Source organism: Netta rufina (assembly GCF_964035555.1).
Source record: "Netta rufina genome assembly, chromosome: Z".
Classification (NCBI taxonomy): domain Eukaryota; kingdom Metazoa; phylum Chordata; class Aves; order Anseriformes; family Anatidae; genus Netta; species Netta rufina.
The window spans coordinates 23889740-23905605 of record NC_140126.1 but is presented as its reverse complement, the minus strand read 5'-3'; the positions used below and the strand labels follow the sequence as shown (position 1 = coordinate 23905605).

General features: G+C 39.9%; 1 protein-coding gene across 2 annotated transcripts in view; it reads left to right on the top strand.

The window, feature by feature from the left end:
* Positions 1 to 6790: 6790 nt before the first annotated feature.
* Positions 6791 to 15866, top strand: part of TNPO1 (transportin 1) — a 78625-nt gene continuing 69549 nt past the window's right edge. For both annotated transcript variants that reach the window (XR_014619323.1, XM_084305765.1), the window contains exon 1: positions 6791 to 6930. The gene's annotated coding sequence lies outside the window, so the exon portion shown is untranslated. The remainder of the gene's footprint in view (positions 6931 to 15866) is intronic.

Sequence of the window (15866 nt, the reverse complement as noted above, 5' to 3'; positions counted from 1 at the left end):
TGGCACCCCCACTATCTTCTTCTCTATTTTATCAAACTTCTTTTAGTTCTTTCCTAGTACTTTTTATCACCTTCTTACCAAGATTTTTCATTATTCTCAAGTAAACCAATCTCTGATTTCTCACTACTTCTGTTCTTTCAATCTCTTCCACCAGTTCTATCTGGCAGATAAACATTTCAATCACAGTAAAGACAGAAGTAAGGGGTCTCAATCTGTGTCTCTACTGAAGTCATAGAATCATTCAGGTTGGAAAAAAACATCTAAGATCAATTAGTCCAACATATAACCTAGCACTGACAAATCCACCACTAAACCATGTCACTAAGTTCTATGTCTACACTTTTCTGGAAGACCTCCAGGGATGGTGACTCAACCACTTCCCTGGGCCAATGCTGCACAACCCTTTCAGTAAACAAATTTCTCCTAATATCCAACCTAAACCTTCCCTAGTACAACCTGAGGCCACTTCCCCTCAACTTAACACTTGGTACTTGGGAGAAGGGCCCAATCTCTACCTCGCTACAACCTCCTTTAAGGTAATTGTAAAGTACAATAAAGTTTCCCTTGAGCCTTCTTTTCTCCAGACTAAACTGTCCCAGTTCCGTCAGCCTTTCCTCGTAAGACTTGTTTCCTAGACCCTTCACCAGCTTCGTTGCCCTTCTTTTGACATGCTCTACCACCTCAATGTCTTTTTTGTTTTGAGGGGCCCAAAATTGAACACAATATTCAAGATTTGGCTTCACCAGAGCTGAATAGAAGGGTAATCACTTCCCTGCTCCTGCTGGCCACACTGTTTCTGATACAAGCCAGGATGCTGTTTGCCTTCTTGGCCACCTGAGCACACTGCTGGCTCATATTCAGCTGGCTACTGACCAATACCCTCCAAAGTCTTCCTAATTTTGTCATTCCCATCTATTAACAAGAACAAAAAAAGAAAAATATTTTCTTTGTCATCATTTACATCTTTTCTGCTGTTTCCCCTACCGTCACTTCTGCACTCAAAACAAAGGAGGTGAAAACTCTTATAAAATGCAGTGCTAGTGGCAACAGGCAACCTTCTCACTGGAACTCATTCAGCTCCTTCAGGTGATCTCCAAAGATTTCTTCTCTCTATGAATCCCTACTGTTTCCAGATGGGCAGCCATAGGTTTTATGAAAGAGGAACCCAACAGGATACAGTGTTCTATTCAAAAAACTTGTCTGGCCAACAAAGAAAAATATGAACATGACAGACATAAAAAGTTCTTGAGAATTTTCTGTTAAAAATGATACCTGGGCAGATGAAAGGGGGTTGATGGTTGGTACTAGATAATCTTTAAGGTCCCTTCCAACCCAAGCCGTTCTGTGACTAGTTTGTTTATGGTAGTTTTAACTCCTACCAGTCTTGGTTTACATGTTGATGGCCTGCTTCACACCTTTTCCCTATCTGTTTATTTAATGTACCAGCTTTTTGCCTTTTCAGTGTTCAACCTGCCCAGCAAAAATATATCGTGAACAGTGAATAGTTTGTTTTAAACACACTAATGTCAATACACTTTTACCTTTACTACAGAACATTTATATTTTAAATTCCACTTAAAATGTACTTGGCATGCTATGACTAATCTTGGAGAGATGGCTGGTGCAGATCGCTTGAGGCAATAACAACTTTAGTTGCTACTGTTAAATTTATCTTCAATTGTAAATCAAAACCTTTAGGAAGGCAGCTTATTCTTTGTAGTGATACAAAACAGAAAGTAACTTGAGACAGATCTCCAACAGCTAACACTAAACACCATCTTGCCTATACGTAGTTGAAAAAACATTTTTAGTTAAGAAAAGGAAGGATGAAATTCTCTACAAGCAGCTACCTAAATGTTGAAAGTTCATGTGTCATTTCTGTTAACAGCGAGTTCATTAAAACCCTAACCTAACAGAGATAGTCTATGAATTTAACTAAAATGTAATACCCTTTAGACAGGAAAAATAGCAATGACATTTTCATATTCTTGTAGACAAGGAACTAATTAAGTCAGTCATTTTACACATATTGAAGGTCAATGGAAAATTTTGTCTATGAAATTAACTAAACTATGATACTTTCTGTCTGAGCAGCACTCCCAGTTAATCATATGATTCTCATAATTAGTGACCAGGCCTTTGCCAGGTTACTTTCTCATGTATCATGTTCTTGTGCATAGTGCTTCCAAAAGGCGTAAACTGCATATTGTTGAACAAACCTTGCTGTATTTTATTAGCATCCTTAAACCCTTCCCTTCCCTTCCCTTCCCTTCCCTTCCCTTCCCTTCCCTTCCCTTCCCTTCCCTTCCCTTCCCTTCCCTTCCCTTCCCTTCCCTTCCCTTCCCTTCCCTTCCCTTCCCTTCCCTTCCCTTCCCTTCCCTTCCCTTCCCTTCCCTTCCCTTCCCTTCCCTTCCCTTCCCCTCCCTTCCCTTCCCTTCCCTTTCGTTGTACTCATTTTTGTTAGATTTCTTTATCTCAGTTATTTCTTCTCTAGGGGACAGAGTAACTGCTAGTACTCTGACAGATCCACCAACACTAACCAAGAAAAAGCATCCCAGATAATAGATGTTGGAAAATTACACAATGCAATTTTGTTTTGCCCCCTTATTTGATGGCCAACAAAGAGATGATATTAACATTTAAATGTGGCTCATATACATTTGAGTTGATACCTCACTCAGTTTGAGTGATACCTCAATCAGATACCTCAATCAGTTTGAGAGTAACACATCTTCAACCTGTTGATTTGGAATTTGCAAACTCAGGCAAACTTTACAACATCTTCACATCTAATTTTAAGGTTTTCTTTGATCATAACTTTAAATGTAATTATAAATAGAAAACTTGGAGCTATCTTGGGACACTTTATCACCATTTATCGAGCACCTCAGCTTGATACCTATTTCTCTGTTGAACTGGGCAGAAATTCAGTTAAGTGAGCCAGAGAACAAATTTGCATGGGAACTGCATAGCTTCCCTTATGACTAAGAAAACTGCTCTTGCATCCAGATGACTTATCTACACTGCCTGATCCTGCCAAGGGAAAACAGATGTTCTAAAGGCAATTGACTAGGATAACAAATGACAGTGAAAAATAACCAAAGCTGTTCCTAAAAAGAGAGATCTGCAGTCATATAGAAGTTCAGCCTCTAATTAAAAGAAAAATTAAGAAACATAGAATCATTTAGGTTGGAAAAGACTTTCAAGATCAAGTCCAACCAACCACCTAACCCTACCAAGGCCACCACTAAGCCATGTCCCTAAGCTCCACATCCACACATCTCTTAAATACCTCTAGGGAGATGGACTCCACCACTGGGCAGCCTATTCCAATGCTTGACCACCCTCTCTGTGAAGAAATTGTTCCTAATGTCCAATCTAAAGCTCCCCTGGTGCAATCTGAAGCTGTTTCCTCATCTCCTGTGACTTCTTATCTGAGAGAAGAGACCAGCACACACCTTGCTACAACCTCCTTTAAGGTAGTTGTGGAGAGTGATGTATGTCTGTATAATGTACACTTTAGAGCAATGTAGAGATGAATAAGCTGGTTCCAAATAAATTTGGAAATTGTCTAATATGAAACATTAAGACTTGTTTTCTCAGGCTACCTTTTCCTGCTGGCAGGTAAATCAAATGTTTTGCATCATGATGTCATGCCTTGGCTGGTTTCGATACCCAGTTAACTCCCTACCATGATACACTACAGTGCCTGTATATTGCAAATGAACATGCAGACAAGGATCATTTTTTCAGTAAGCCACTTCCATCACGCATTCTTGACAGGATGTCAGAAGTCAGCAACATCTTAAATGGATGATAAGGGCAGAATTTTCCTGTGTATGCAAGACATCTTCATTGGACCTCTTTAGATAATGTCAAGTGTGCATGGAAAACAGAAGCCATTTAAATATATTTTGGTGCTGTTTACCATTAGAGCAAAAGAGAATATAAAATACAGTTTTGCTGGCCTTGTTTAGGTAGCAGCAGCCTGAAGTCTGAAAGTGTATTTCAATGAAGACTAGCTAGATGCTTTGCAAAATGTACTGCTTGCTTAAAAACTATTGTATTGTATTATAACAGAAAAATCTTGGGAAAGCCAACAGAAAGGTAGTACTCTGTATTTACCTCAAGTCTGACTAAAATCTGGCAAAGGTTACCCTCATCTTTCATTCCTCCCTCCTTTAGTCTCTACCCAGTGAAAGGCCCCTAAACGCAACAGCCTTGAAAAAGGCTGTGCTGACAATTGGGAATTTGAAGTACAAGGGCAGTGTGGCCACACTGACTTCCCAGTCACTTTTAGCAGAAATACCTGAGTAGTAGATTATGCCAGTTTTGTAGCTTTCTTATACTATGGACTGGTTTAAAATACTTGTAGTAGGAACCAGAACGTAACACTGTAACGAGTATTTCTAGTTCCCTCTCATATCCACTAAACCCTCTGAGTTATCACAAGCTTCTTCCCACATCTTTGCAGTGACAGCAGGGCAAGAAACAATATTATGAGTCTGATTTTAAATTACATGTGTGGGATGGACTATCCACTGTGTTGGTACTGATGAACTGGCAGCATATCAGACAGATGGAAAATATCCCTTCCTCCCACACCTTCCAACATCATCTTGTTAGTACAGCCCTTCTCATCTACCTGGCTCTTTGCTGTCTGTCACAAGACTTGAGTTCAGTTATGTTTTCAAGACCTACACCTGTGAGTCAGATTTGATTGCAGCTGACCAACAGACTGAAAACTTTTCAGAAAAAAAATAATAGAGAATGGGACATCCAGGCAGATAATGGAATCACATAGCATTGTGTCATGAGGAAAACAGGCCTTCATTTGACTGATGCCACATGAAATTCAGATCTTTTGTGAATGGACTACTGAAGAGTGAAAGCTGTGGTTCTCTGGACTTGAATCAGCTGCTATATTTGCAGTGTCTATTTACACTTTATTTCTTGTGTTTTGTGCATTAAATGTAAGAATTAAAAAAGCTAATGGGCCCATTTCACTTACATATATATACATCGTGTAAATGTGCATCACATATCACCATATAAAGTATACAGTTTATACTGTGCAAATGTATGGTAAATGCATTTTTATTACTGTTTAGCCTCCTTTTGACTGGAATATTTGCTTTGTTTCTTTTATGTAATAAAGAATTATTAAACATTTTCAACAATTTCTATCAGTAGCTTTTACTCTGAGCGATCAAGTCTCAGGACCTGTCAAGTCTCAATATGAGGCTGAAGAATTTAGCTCTTATTTCATTTTTTTTCATGGCATCTGCAACTAAGACATCTGCATCCTAGCACTATTATCCTAGCACTTGCCTGCTGTAGCTGTGGCTGGCACGTAGCTGGCTCGTGGCTCTGCATTCGGAAAGGCTGAACTGGAAGACACTGACCAATGTACCCACCTTCATGTTAGCTGAGAGGTTGGGTTTCATTGTGTGATCATGGATCTATACTGAGGTCATTGAGGGTATAAGTGTTGAGCTATAATTCAGGGTAGAGCAACTAAGTAGTCTATAAGGACAAGACAATCGGATCTGATTATTATGCGTTAAAATAATACCTGTAAAAAATATTAGGTATTTAATTGGACTGTGTGGGCAGGGCTTTTTATAGGGGGAAGCAGACTTTTAAATGTACACAAACAGATCTTTAAGTACAAGGAGATCTAGACATAGTGCTGAAATATTAATACTCGCACGATTACTAGACACATCTCATGAAAGTAATGGAGCTGGTGTTGGAATAACAGATGATGAACTTGTTTATGTGTATAAACTTCTGGTGTTCAGCCCAGTCATGTTTTCAAGTTTTTCTCTGCAATAATGAGTATTAGAAAATGACCCTTAAAAGTAATTAATACGAAGTTTTAAAATATTGGAAGTAGCTAGGGTTGCTGTAATGAAGCCATACTGGGGTGCTGCCTTACACAGCTGCCTAGAGAAGCAGCTGTCTTTATGGATGACACCGGTGAGTGATTTTGGTAGCTGTGAAGTGATGACGGTGTGCAAGACGGGTATGTGCATGCAGGGAGCGTCATCTTGATGAGGAGAGTGTCAGAGAGAGGACTGCGCCCCACGGACTGTTGGGGCAGGAGATACACGAGAGGACCATAAACAAAGTGGCACTTTGTGTCAAGGCTCGCAATACTATCCACTTTTCTAAAAGCTCTCCAAACCTTCGGAATTGTGTGGGAACGTTTAATAGACAACAGTTCAACGGTGCCTACAGCCAAAGAGACAGGATTGCTGTGTGAGACGGCCACTGTCCCTGGGCTACACACGGCCACAAACACATGTGGAGTGGCCACCTCGCCCGGTGAGCAAGCCCAGAAGACCCCGGCTCCGTGTCACCGACTTGAGATGAAACCCATCACGCCGCATCTTTGCAGCGGGGCCCATGTTCCTCAACTCAATGAGCAGAGCCCCTTCATGGCCATGTGGGCACGAGGGGTGGGCACCTCATCGAAGGAGGCAACGGCTCGGGAGACCCCACACCGCGTGCTGGCCTCTGAGGGGGGAACACGCCCGCCAGAGCCTAGCGTGAGGGCAAGAACACCTCAACACGGAGCCACCCGTGTCCGGGCGCGGCCGGGCGGCCATCTTGCAGCCGCCCCCAGCCGCGGGCGAGGCGAGGCGAGGCGAGGCCGCCGTCGCCACGGTTACCGGCGAGCGGCGCCTCCGCCCGCCCCCGCCCGCCTGGACTCGCCCCGCCCCGCGGCCAATCGGAGGGGCGGCGGCGGCGGCGGAGCGGGGCCGCCTTTGTTCGGCCATTTCGGGGCCGCGGCACCTCGGGGCGTGCAGCCGCCGGGGGGAGAGGACCGGGCTGGGACCGGGACCGGGACCGGGACGCGCCGCGCTGAGCCGCGCCGCCACGGGCCGCTCCCCGCCCCTGCCGCCGGGCTGTGGGATGCTGTGGGTAGGTGTCCGCGCTGCCAGGGGCGGGATGGGGTGGGCTGGGGTGGCGGCACACGGCCATCTCCTGGCCGAGGAAGTGAAAGCAGCCCCGGGTGGTAGCGACGTGGCCGCGGTTCCTGGCGCCGGCTCCGGGGTCGTGCCGAGCGGGCAGGGCTCGGTGGGGTCCCGCTGCGAAGTGCGGGAGGGACACGGGTGCCTCCCCTCCGGCACGGAGGGCGGCCGGTTCGGGCTCTCTCGGGAAATAGCCGCTGCAGCTTGCGGGGCCACCGCGGGGTGAGCTGGCCCGAGTGGTTTTGGGGTGGTTTTCTGCAGGCTCCCTGCTTTCTCCCTCTATAGACAGTCAGTCCGTTCACGCGAAGCTATGCCCGGGGCCCCAGAGATCCTCCTGCTTGCTCTGCTGCGAGTGGTGCAGGTTCGTAAGGGGTTTGTTTGCTGTCCTGCCTGCGCCAGCAGTCCCTAACGTGGTATTTCGGCACTCCGCCGGTGCAGCCCAGTGCTCACAGCGCTCACCCAACAAAAGGTTGAGCTGTGTCCCTGCAGGACAGGAGCAAATGAGCAGGAGGAAAATAATCACATGCCCCTGACCATACAAGGGTCCCTTGGTAGGGACTGGAGCCCGTGTAGCTAACCTAGAGTCTCAGCTATGCTCCAGGATGGCAGTGGATGGTCTGTTTCTAAAAGTCCTCGTCTTGCATCTGCTGTGTGAATTTCGGTTATTTTTGGGTGGTATGTGGGAGGATGGAGGGAAGGTGCCCGCAATTGGGAAGAGTTTCTGTTTGATCAGGATTACTTTAAAGTGCGTTTCTTCAAAATAGCTAGCCTGTACTCGGAGCAGCATAGTGCAAAGCAAACATTATAATTCTGGGGGGAAAAAATGGTTAAAAAAATCAGTTTACTCTGCCTTGAAGTAGGAAGTCTCTCATTAGAATTAATATTGATAAAGGACCGTGTTCACTATTGCATGCAGGCTGTGACACGCATTTCAGTGACTTCAGAAATTGATATAGATGTAACAACAGCTGCTGAACTGAGCTCAGCATGCCTCGTGACGAGAAGGTGAAAATAACAATGGTGTGTTTACGAATGTAGGCTTAGATCATCCAACATGCATTTTTTTTCTGGGATATCTGTATTCATGTTCTCTTGAACATCCACGTACAAGAGTCCCTAAACCAGAACTTATACATGTGGTTAAATTTCAGGTTCATGGGGTAAATCAGCAAACTCAGGGACTGAATTACTGTATAATTAGGTGACAGGTATGTATAGAGCTGTCCAGCAGAGCGGCAGAGCTACGGTAGAGTGTAATTCAGTCAGTTTTCCTTCTAGCCCCTGCTCTGAGCACACCAAGATGCCATGGCTATAAAGGAAAGTAGCAAAAAGGCAAGGGTAATCCTCCTTCATTGCAGCTGATAATCACTTCTGACATTTCATTTTTAAAATATCTCATTGGTAAAGAGATCCTTTTGTAGAACTTGTGTTTTCATCGTCATATAAAAATTTAGACCATGCATCTGTGAAAGATGTTCAGTTGAAGTCAGTATGTTATTATCAGTAGAGCTTCTGCCAGCATGCAACAGGGCAGGACTTTTTCTTAGTTTTTGAAAGGGATAAAACTGCTTGTCCTTTATTTTTATGTCTTAACTACATTGTGACTTTGATTTATTATTTTTAACCACAGAAATCAATTCTGTCAGTTGACTTAGTTTCAGATTCTATGAACATTGAAATACATGTAACAATATGTTTTGTTCGCCTATTCCACTTCTTACCACAGTCTCACAGCGTTGAGTTAGGTAGTTTGGATTGTTTTTCTGCATCTGTTGATAGATTTTACATGTGACAGAAAAAAAATATATATAAAAATGGGTATTCATATATGTATAATATGCAAATGCTATAGGGGCCCGAGGTCAAGACTGCAGTTCATACTAAGATTTTATCTTTTAAATCTTTCATTGATAGATCTACTTTTGTAGACCCAATGTTGTTGGATCTATAATCTAACATACACATGAAATGATACGTGTGTGTGTGTTATGTATGTTTTGTTCACCTATTCCACTTCTTTCCACTATTTCATAGTATTGATTTAGATAATTTGGATTGGCTTTCTATACCTATTGATAGATTTCACATACATATGCATATGTATAACTTGTACATAAACATTTGTTTGTGCATGAACATGGATACAATGGAAGGTAGCTTCTTATAGTGATACAGAAATAAACTTCTACATGTCACTTCTAGCCTTCAGAGTTTGATTTTAAACAATCAAAAAGTCTATTTCCTATGTATTTTTCCTATATATTGAATGTTTTTAAAATAAACTGGTTTTGTATTTTTTTAAATAAATCAAATCTGACACGTTACTGTTAAATTATTCCATTATTAAATAATTTAAGTAATTTAATTTTATTTTGTATAGCATTTTCTACAAGCTTTTGCAAAATACCCTTAAACCTTCAAAATATGATGCTTATGAAGAGGCTTGCCATAAAATGCTTTAAATTAGATAATTGACTAATGCTAAACATAAAAGCAGAGGGAAAGGCAAGACAACATATTTGGCAGAGAATGGAAAATAGCAGCTGAGTAGGTACAAAGGTTCAAGAAAACTGCTAGTGTATTAAAACATGGAAAGGAAATCCTTGCAGAAATGATGGCCAGGGCATTCCTAACCTAGTTCACGGGTATGTGGTCATCAGATGTAACTTCTGGCATCCAGGGTCATGTTTTTCCTAACCACACAAAACCAGAGCTTTTCTGCTGCATATTCCTGTGTTCCAAACTAGTATAAGCAGTCCAGTGCTTATACTTACCTGTCCCATCCAAACATGCACCTGCAGATGTTTATGTTCATTTTAAACTTAAGCCATATACTTTCTCCACCACACACCCAAATTGCAAATCTTCACGTCCATCAAACACAAAGTGGAACTTCAGCTTCCCCTGTGTGCTTATTATCTAACTTATCCCATTCATCCTACTTCACCATGTCTTCCTCTTTTTCCTGTGTGCTGAGCCAGAAGTGTGGACCTGCCTGGGGACAGTGGGGCTGTTCATTGGTGTTGGATGCAGGTGGTGACAAGAGGCAAGTCTATTATCGGGGGCTAAAAACAGAAGTCTGCTTTTTTAACTAAGGAAACTTAAGTGCAAAAGTCCAAATAGATACCTGTATTTCAGTCTGTTTTTTGACTCAGGTTCAACTGATGTAATTCCTTAAAAAAATAAAAAAAATGGTGGGGGTGGAAGAGAAGAAAAAAAAAAGCTTAAGCCAACATTGAATTAAAATGAAGTGTTTTGCACAGGGGTTTGCAAGCTGGTGCATAGACAAGTTTAAGCTGAATTGTTGCGATTTTCTATAGACAAACCCTGAGCTACATGGTTCCAAGCCAGGATTGACTTCAGTGCTCTCCAAGTAAGTAGGGAGTTGGCATCAGAAGTGAAAGCTTTAGTTGTTGACTCAGTCTCATAACAAGTAGTTAAAAACAAACAAGGTGAGGTTTGAATGGAGCTTTTGAACAAATGGGAACCAGTTGTGTTGACAAGAACGTTAGAGTCATGTAATTACATTCTTGACTTACGTGTGAGAAGCCAGGCAGCAGAAGGCTTCAAGCACTGGAATCTGGAGCAGATATGCTTTTGGAGCCCCTGGGAGAACAGGTTAAAGTAGGCAAACTAATGAGAGGAAATGATTGGTTTAAAAATAAATAAATGAGTGATTGCTTCTCATTTCTCTCTAACACAGAAGTATATACACTGGTGCAGATATGTGTCGTTTCCGTATCACATCTTCAGATACCTGCTTAGTTAAATCTCTCCACCTCTAATATGCAAAAATCCAGATGGGCATTTGGTTACATTACTGAACCACTTGAGGCAGCTTCCTTTCTGATGTCTTCTTCCACCTCATCTCTGTAGAAGAGTGTAGAAAGTATTTCTTGACTAAAAACTGGGTAACACACTGTGATTTCATGCAGTATTTTGCTTCTGGTTAATACCCTATTACAGTTGTTTTCTGAACCAATGGGTATCTGTAATATACTTTACAGCTTATGATTGTGATATATCTTTAATTTACCAGGAAAGCATATTTTAGGCTAGACACTGTCTGTTCTAGTGATTGTCTTATTTTGATTCTGTCAGTGACTGCACAAATTGTGCTATATTTATTGTTTGATAATTGGCAGTATTTTCACAGCTTCCCTCACTTGTAGTGTAGATTTCAAGTTATGTTTTGTTTTGTTTATTACTTCCATTAGCAATCTTTCAAGCTGTGGGTTGGATAAGTCAATACTGATTAGGGAATTTCATGAGACAGTGGCAGTTACATGCAAGACTCACTTCTGCGTTCTGTCTCTTTCTCCTTAATAGTTGTACAATGTGTTTGAAAGACAGGTTTCTTTTAGGTAAGAAAAAAGAGAATATATGAAACTATATGCTTTAACGTCTTCCTTATGTGTATATGTATTTTTTTAATATTGGCAGTAAGAATGAGCATATACTGAGGTTGTTGCCCTTGCTTTTTGTTTTCTTTACGGTAGATAACAGGTCTAATGGAGTACAATGAGTCTTTGATAATCTCATCTCTGCCGGGGTAAGTCTCCCTTGTTTTAAATAAAGCAAAAAAAAAAAAAAAAAGTTAAGATATTAGAGGCTGCCTTCTGAGGATTGTCCAATAAACACATTTCAGAATGTTTCTGAATTCAGAATAATGCAGATTTAATTGGGCATAAGGATGACTTAAAGTTTCTTTAACACATATGAACACATTGTGAAGGTTTGAAGAAAAACTATGCCTGTGAAAACAAGTACAATATCTGAGGCCAAAGAGGTTGGGCTTATGTTATAACAGAGATCTTAAAAACTGGCCCATGTTATTGATATAATCAGAGTGGCTATTTTCACAACTCTCAGATGATAGTTAGAAATATTTAGTTCTAATATAAATTGTTTTCCCTGCATGTCTGATTTTATATTTTTCATACAGATCGCTTAATCCTCTTGCTTTATCAGCAGTAATAGTAGAAGCCACAAGTAAATAATAAAGAGATTTTGATATAAAGTGGTAAATAAGAAGATGAGATGTTCCTTTCAGGAGTTACCCAGTATAGAAGAACTTGGTATCTGTGAATAAAATATTACGTGCCAGTAGAAATTCTAGAAAAGATGCTATAGTGTGTGCTTTTGAACTCTCTATCATCCATTAGAGCATCTTCTACGTAGATTGTAAGACATATCCCAAATTCAGAGGAAATTCATGACAGTGGTCATATCTGGTATAATGTCCTCATCACAATTGAAATCTTGGGTCTTCCAGAAGATGTTCAATAATGAAACAACATTGTTGTGACAGTATTATATAGAAAGGATTACTTCAGCCTTGCATCTAGTTAGACCTAAATGAAGAGAAATGTATCCTTTTACTTGAGAGAAGTTCAGCTATCCTGTCTACACCTTAGGGAAAATGTATATTAGGGAAAGCTTGTTATTATGCAGGTATCCTTAAGATTATGCTAATTTAGTGGTAAGTATGCAGGTGATTGAACTCTGTGTTCCACAGTTGGGCTTTTTAAGCTCAAATTTGAAATTCTGAGGAAATTCTTTAAAGTCAGTGTTGGTCCTGTCCATGGTGAGCAATTTTGATGCTGTTAATGATGGTATGCTATGACAGTAGCACCAAGTTTTACAAAGGAATTATTAATATATATTAATAATACTATTAATATTAAAATGAGTATGTTTCACAACAGAAATGTGTATTTGATAACATAATCTGAAAGAAAAATAAATCGAAGTAGGAATTTGTCAGACATGTCATGCCATGCAGAAAATACTAAATTGCAAAAAGATTTAGGCTACAGTATTTTATATTTAAATTACAGTAGGAGCTCCACATATGAATTAAGGCTCTAACATGTTAGGCAGAAGTAACAAAATAAGTCTCTTCTGCTTATGGTTTACAACTGAATTACAATACAAAAGACAAATGTTCTGTAATGGGAAGATACAAGGAGAATGAGAACTGTGCAACAGACTCAAAGCATCTATAAACATTGCACCAAAGGAGAGCAATTTTGTTTTTGAAACCCAAATTTCTATGTAGAATCTGAGAAAGGATGGTAAATAGCTTGTAATGCCTTTTGTGTATTTTGTTAAGGGCATTACGACAGAAAAGATGCTTCCTGACAGTAAATTTTCCGTGAGGTGGAGAGCATTAGTATCGCTAGCAGGAAAAAAGAAGCCTGGATTCTGCATCCCGATGGTATATAAGAACTATTACATAGGATGGAGATGTTAACTTCTTCTGTTAACAATTTAAACTGACTTTGGTTTCAGCTCTCTGTAGTTTTATATTTCATGTGGTGGTTACACTGCTATTGTAAGACAAAGATGGGATGCCTGCAAATTTATTTTTGGGAGGGCGGTGAAATTATTTGCAGTGTTGTGTTTTTATTTGTAATATGCTTAATGCTGGTTCAGTATTGCTTCAAAGATTAGTGGTCTTACAGATGCAGTCATGAAAATGATTTTTTTTTTTTCAAAAATACAAGTAAATAAAGTAAAAATTAAGAATAAGAATTATACTGTTATATGCAACCTTTTCATAGCTTCCCACATTAGTGCCTCTTCTTGAATCAGACACTGTTCACGTGGAGTTATTCAGTGATCTCTTAACACCTGTTGCCGAAAAGGGCCATGAAGATCTGTGTAGAAGTATCTAGGCTTTCCTCTGTGGTATCTGTTTGTTTCAAGATATAGCAACTTGAATATGTTATTTAATTGAAATTGCAAGACTTCTCTTAAACCTTAGCTTCATATTTCACATTCAAGGGCATTTAAAATATGACTGGGTAAAGTTGAATGGAGAAAGGTGAAGCATTCTTCTATTGAAATATCAATTTGTATTACATATACAGTGTGCCTCTCTTAACTGGAATAGTCTTTACTATATAGATGGTATTCTTTTCCTTACCGGATTATCTCGTGAGTTTTATTGTTCTGGTCAGATGAAACTTAAACATTTTCTAAAGGAATTTTTAATAACATTTTAATTTCTAAATATATTTTATATCTGGTTTACAAAATTCCTGTAGAGTTAATGTTGAAGTGCTTGGATAGTACTGTTTTCTTATATTAAACAGTAATAATTTTAACTCTGTCTTATTTACCATCTTAAAATACTGATACTTGGAGAAGGAAAAAATAATGTATTTGTAAATTTCACTCTGTATGTATATACAGGAACAATTTGGGTGGGCTATGTGTTTGTGCCTGTACTTCCACCTTTACCCTGCATTTTTACCCTCTCCTTCAAGCCTTAAAATACAAGGAATGCCTGCAGTCATTTCTTATGTCTCTTGGTGAGATCGTTTTAATTGCTTACTTGTCTTCAGAGTTTCACTTCCTTGATTAAACTGGTTAGGGCATCTTTTTTAGTTTCTTTTGCTTATATGTATGATTGTACTAGCTTATTCTCCTCACTCATGATCACATGCATGGCTTTGTCTCCTTTTGGAAGGAGATCCGTTCCAAATCAGTAATTATTTGCTCATTCATCCAGGAGGATGGAATTTCAGAATATTTATCTGACTTCAGAGATTAGGGAAGGCCAGACAACTGTACTCAGGCTCACAGGGCAAAAGATTGGATTCTTGCTTTGAGCTGATGCCTTTTAAGTCTTTAAGTTCTGTTTTCGTTCTGCACATTTGAATATGACTCCAATTAGTCACTGTGTAGGACAGATACAAGCTTGCTAGAGTAACACAGAGATTAATATAAACCCTAATCATGTCATTTCCTTGAGTCAACAGCATCATAAAGACCTAAGATAAATCACTTACCGCAGTAAGGAAATTCATCAGCCACATGGGGAACAAAATATTAGTAAAACGGTTGGTGACGCTGGTTTAGCGTATGGCATTGCTGTCAGTGTTGCAAATGCCACCAAAGCACCTCCGTTACCGTCACTGACAGACCTCACAGTGGTGGTAGTATTGCTGATAGTTGTATGTCTTGATGCATGAGCTGTGTGTAAATGCTTTAATAAACATTAAGTAATTAAACAGCTGGATTCTCTGCATCCCTGGCTGCAAGATACTTTGTCAAGAAGTAAAAATAAAAATAAATTCTGACAAACCACATCTTTGTGCCTAATAACATGTTTCTTCAGCCCCCTTACTGATTTCCTAATAGTGCCTGGGTTTTGACTGGAGGAGACTCCTTGCTTCTTGAAGACATCCTTTGTACTCATGCCTTTGTAGCTGGTGCCAGTGGTTACTGCGAGAAGACAGTTTTAATCTTGTATTACATTTGTAGTTTTTCTTTTCCTCAATAAATCATTCTCATCTCCTTTATACATCAAAACAGACTTAAAAATAAATGCACCATTTGTCTCGTCTGTTACCTCTTTCAGCTAGCAGGAGGGCCTTTGTACCTTTACATGTTTGTTAATACTTGATTAGATTCCTAATCATTGTGTTTTTATACAAGAAATATTAAAGATATTTCTACTGAATGACTTATGGTGTAGTTGTACAAAAAGTCTTAAACAATTTTGGTTAAACTGGTTTATGATAGTTATTTATACATATTTTGCATTAATATTGGCTGTTTTTTAGAGTTATGTTTAAACTGTAGTTAGAAAACTGGTGTATTTCCGTTCATCATAATATAAAGCTTAAAAACAGAGAGCCAGTTACTTGGATCATCAAGTTTGTAAGTTTTATTTATTTACAATTATTTTGAATGAAGTAGTTTTAGAGAAGCAACGCACTCTTTTTCAGATCCAAAAACCTCCCCAAACCTGGCGTTACACCACAATGAGGTCTGTTACCTTTAGCATTTGCTGTGGAGTGCTTTTTCCGTACTGTCTGGGCAGGAGAGGACTTCCTTTCTATAAGTTTCTGAAAGAGCACAGAGACCTTTACC